The sequence below is a fragment of the Arachis stenosperma genome, chromosome 6 (assembly GCF_014773155.1).
Source record: "Arachis stenosperma cultivar V10309 chromosome 6, arast.V10309.gnm1.PFL2, whole genome shotgun sequence".
Taxonomy (NCBI): domain Eukaryota; kingdom Viridiplantae; phylum Streptophyta; class Magnoliopsida; order Fabales; family Fabaceae; genus Arachis; species Arachis stenosperma.
Window position 1 is genome coordinate 33,165,884 of NC_080382.1, and position 5,154 is coordinate 33,171,037.

At 39.9% G+C, this 5,154-nt stretch overlaps 1 non-coding gene across 1 annotated transcript; it reads right to left on the bottom strand.

The window, feature by feature from the left end:
- Positions 1-491: 491 nt before the first annotated feature.
- LOC130938441 (small nucleolar RNA R71) lies at positions 492-600 on the bottom strand. Its single transcript, XR_009069607.1, has one exon. It is a non-coding gene; the product is annotated as a small nucleolar RNA R71 (small nucleolar RNA).
- Positions 601-5,154: the final 4,554 nt, after the last annotated feature.

Genomic DNA, 5,154 nt, shown 5'->3' on the forward strand with positions numbered 1-5,154 from the left:
CTGAAAGGACTCTCAGGCGACGTTTACAACAAGCAAGACTTTACAAGGCTGCAGAATCCATTATGGATCCTAATGATGTTGCTAATGCCAATGTGGCAAATCCGAATGGAAATGAGCAACAAAGGAGAGTGCTTGGCTCTTACTCCGCTCCTACTGCAGATCTTTATGAAAAAAGCATTGTGGTGCCTCCTATAGCTGCGAACAACTTTGAGTTGAAGCCACAATTGGTCACCCTGGTGTAACAAAACTGCCAGTATCATGGTCTTCCCCACGAAGACCCAAATCAATTTATTTCTAGTTTTCTATAGATTTGTGATACTGTGAAGATAAATGGAGTGAACCCAGAGGTGTACAAACTCATGCTCTTCCCGTTTGCTCTGAGGGATGGAGCAAAGCTATGGCTAGATTCCCAACCCAAGGAGAGTTTGGATACTTGGAACAAGGTTGTCACTGAATCTCTTACTAAATTTTTCCCACCAAAGAAGCTGACTAAGCTTAGGGTGGAGGTTCAGACCTTCAAGCAGAAAGATGGTGAAACTCTTTTTGAAGCTTGGGAGAGATACAAGCTACTGACTAGGCAATGCCCTCCGAACATGTTCTCCAAATGAACTCAACTAGATATCTTTTATGAAGGCTTGGGAGAAATGTCCAATATGTGCTTAGATAATTTTGCTGGTGGTTCACTGCACAAGAAGACGACACTAGAGGAGATTATTGAGCTTATTGAATCGGTTGCTAGCAACCAATATTTATACTCATCTAACAGGAATTCTGTGAACTCTGAGGCTCCTCAGAAGAAGGGTGTCATGGAAGTAGAAGCTCTTAATTCTATTCTTTCTCAGAACAAGCTTATGTCTCAGCATATAAGTCTACTTACTCAACACATGGGTGGCATGCAAGTCTCAGCTATCAACACCCAAAATTCACCCCAAGAGGTCTCCTATGACATGGCAGGAAATTTAGTGCAAAATGATAATTATGATTATGCTCAATCCTCTTCTGAACAGGTCAATTACATAGGGAGTGGTTCTAGAAATCCCAATAATTACCCCTATTCTAAGATATACAATCAAGGATGGAGAAATCACCCAAATTTTGGGTGGAGGGACCAACCTCATAGACCTCAGAATTTCAACAATAATTCTCAGGGCAGTTTTCAACAGAACAATTACAATAACCACCAATTTCAGTCTCAGCAGCAACAATCATCTCAACAGGCAAACTCTAAATCCCAAGAAGATTCTAATTGGGAGATGATGAGGAGTTTTATGCAGAAAACCAGAGCCTCCATTAGAAACTTGGAAGTGCAAATGGGCCAGCTGAGCAAGCAAATACCTGAGAGGTCTGCAAGTACATTTCCAGATGATACAGTGGTAAACCCAATAGAAGACTACAAGGTTATTCAATTGAAAAGTGGTAAAGTTGTTGGCTCTGAGACCAAGGCCAATGAAAAATTAGTTGAAAAAGAAGCTCCTGATGAGAAGAAGGAAGAAGTAGAGTGCGCCCCTCCTAAGCGTGCAGGCAACCCATTCCCTGATTCTCTTGACATTTATCCTACCTTGCCAAAGGCTCCTGAATACAAGCCAAAACTGCCATATCCTCAGAGGCTTCAGAAGGCTTCCAAAGAAAAGCGGTTTCCTAAATTTTTAAATGTCTTCAAGAAGCTACAGATCAACATTCCTTTTGCAGAGGCTCTTGAGCAAATGCCTCTCTATGCTAAATTTATGAAAGAGTTGTTGACCCATAAGAGGAACTGAAGGGAACAAGAAACTGTGGTGTTAACCAAGGAATACAGTGCCATAATTCAACACAACCTTCCTGAGAAAATGCCAGATCCAGGAAGCTTTGTAATTCCTTGCACCATTGGAGATGTCACTATTCAAAGAGCTTTATGTGATCTTGGAGCTAGCATCAATCTAATGCCACTTTCAGTGATGAAAAAACTTCAAATTGAGGAGGTAAAACCCACTCGTATTTCTCTTCAACTTGCTAATCTTTCTATTAAATTACATGTGGGTGTTGTTGAGGATTTACTTGTTAAAGTAAGACCATTTATTTTTCCTGTTGATTTTGTTATATTAGACATGGAAGAGGAGGTAAAATCCTCTATTATACTTGGTAGACCCTTCTTAGCTACAGGTTGAGCTCTAATTGATGTGCAAAAGGGTGAATTAACCCTGAGGGTCAATGAAGAACAGGCGGTCCTAAATGTTTTTGAGGCTCTCAAACACCCTAATGATTCTGAAGGGTGCATGAAAATAGATGTTATTGAACCATTTGTTCAAGAGGTACTGAAAGCTGAGGTGCTTGATGAGATTCTGGATCCTGTTTCTGAGTATGAATTAGTTAAAGTTGATGATTTACCACCCCAGAAGGCTATGGTTCACACGCCTAAAGCAGAGGAGTAAGCCCCCAAGCTTGAGCTCAAACCATTACCTCCTTCTCTGAAATATGTATTCTTGGGTGAAAATGATTCCTATCCAGTGATTATTAGCTCTTCCCTAAAGCCTGAAGAGGAAGAGGCGCTTATTTCAGTGCACAAGAGCCATAAAACAGCTCTTGGGTGGTCCATTAGTGACTTGAAGGGGATTAGTCCAACCAAGTGTATGCACAAGATCCTCCTTGAAGATGATGCTAAACCAGTTGTGCAACCACAAAGGAGACTCAATCCAACTATGAAAGAGGTGGTCCAAAAAAAGGTAATGAAATTATGGGAAGCATGTATTATTTACCCTATTTCTGACAGTCCTTGGGTAAGTCCTGTGCAGGTATTTCCCAAGAAAGGAAGGATGACGATGATCAAGAATGAAAAATAATGAGCTTATTCCCACAAGGATAATCATAGGATGGAGAATGTGTATAGATTACAAGAGGCTCAACACTACTACAAGGAAGGATCACTTCCCCCTGCCTTTCATTGATCAGATGCTTGAGAGGTTAGCTTGTCATGCGTTTTATTTTTTTTGGATGGATATTCTGGATATAATCAAATTGCAGTGGACCCTCAAGATCAAGAGAAGACAGCATTCACATGCCCCTTTGGAGTGTTTGCCTACAGGAGAATGCCATTTGGACTCTGTAATGCTCCAGCAACTTTTTAGAGGTGTATGCTTTCAATTTTTTCTGATATGGTTGAAAAATTCATTGAGGTATTTATGGATGATTTTTCTGTTTTTGGTCATTCTTTTGAATCCTGTCTTGAGCATTTATCTCTTGTCTTGAAACGGTGTCAAGAATCAAACCTCGTTTTAAATTGGGAAAAATGTCATTTTATGGTTACAGAAGGTATTATTCTTGGACACTGGTGCACAAAATCACAATCACACTTTTGCAATTCCGCACAACTAACCAGCAAGTGCATTGGGTCGTCCAAATAATACCTTACATGAGTAAGGGTCGATCCCACGGAGATTGTCGGCTTAAAGCAAGCTATGGTTATCTTGTAACTCTTAGTCAGGATATCAATAATAATTCTCAGTTTTAATTGGAATAAGTAAAAGAACATGGATTTAATAATACTTGTTATGCAGTAATAGAGAACAGGTTGAGGTTTTGGAGATGCTCTGTCTTCTGAATCTCTGCTTTCCTACTGTCTTCTTCTTCACGCGCGCAAGGCTCCTTCCCTGGCAAGCTGTATGTTGGTGGATCACCGTTGTCAATGGCTACCATCCGTCCTCTCAGTGAAAATGGTCCAGCTACGGGTTTTGTAGGGCTAATCATCTGTCGGTTCTCACTAGTGTTGGAATAAGATCCATTGATCCTTTTGCACACTGTCACTGCGCCCAACATTCGTGAGTTTGAAGCTCGTCACAGTCATCCCTTCCCAGATACTACTCAGAATACCACAGACAAGGTTTAGACTTTTTGGATCTCAAGAATGCTGCCAATTGATTCTAGCTTATACCACAAAGACTCTGATCTCACGGATTTGAATGCTCTGTTGTCAAGAGAGGCAATCAAACTCATGAACCAGGAGCCCAAGAGATACAGACTCAATCTAAGATAGAACGAAAGTGGTTTTTAGGCACGCGTTCATAGGTTGAGAATGGTGATGAGTGTCACGGATCATCACATTCATCATGTTGAAGTGCGAATGAATATCTTAGAATAGAAACAAGCGTGATTGAATGAAAAACAGTAGTAATTGCATTAATCCATTGAGACACAGAAGAGCTCCTCACCCCCAACCATGGAGTTTAGAGACTCATGCCGTAAAAGATACAAATTCAGATGTAAAATGTCATGAGGAACAAAATAAATCTCTAAAAGTAGTTTTTATACTAAACTAGTAACCTAGGTTTACAGAGAAATGAGTAACTAAGGTAGATAGTGCATAAATCCACTTCCGGAGCCCACTTGGTGTGTGTTTGGGCTGAGCATTGAAGCTTTCACGTGCATAGGCTATTCTTGGAGTTAAACGCCAGCTTGGGTGCCAGTTTGGGCGTTTAAGTCCAACTTTTATGCCAATTCTGGCGTTTAATGCCAGAAAAGGACAGAGAGCTGGCATTTTGACGCCAGTTTACGCTATCAAATCGCGAGCAAAGTATGGACTATTATATATTGCTGGAAAGACCAAGATGTCTAATTTCCAACGCAATTGAGAGCGCGCCAATTGGGCTTCTGTAGCTCCAAAAAATTCATTTCGCGTGCAGGAGGGTCAGAATCCAACAGCATCTGCAGTCCTTTTTCAGCCTCTGAATCAGATTTTTGCTCAGGTCCCTCAATTTCAGCCAGAAAATACCTAAAATTACAGAAAAACACACAAACTCATAGTAAAGTCTAAAAATGTGAATTTGCATAAAAACTAATAAAAACATAATAAAAAATAATTAAAACATACTAAAAACTACCTAAAAACAATGTCAAAAAGCGTATAAATTATCCGCTCATCACAACACCAAACTTAAATTGTTGCTTGTCCCTAAGCAACTAAAAACAAATAGGTTAAAAAGAAGAGAATATACAATAAATTCCAAAATATCAATGAAGCTTAATTCTAATTAGATGAGCGGGACTAGAGCTTTTTGCTTTTGAATAGTTTCGGCATCTCACTTTATCCTTTGAAGTTCAGAATGATTGGTATCTATAGGAACTAAGAATTCAGATAGTGTTATTGATCCTCCTAGTTTTAGTATGTTGATTCTTGAACACAGC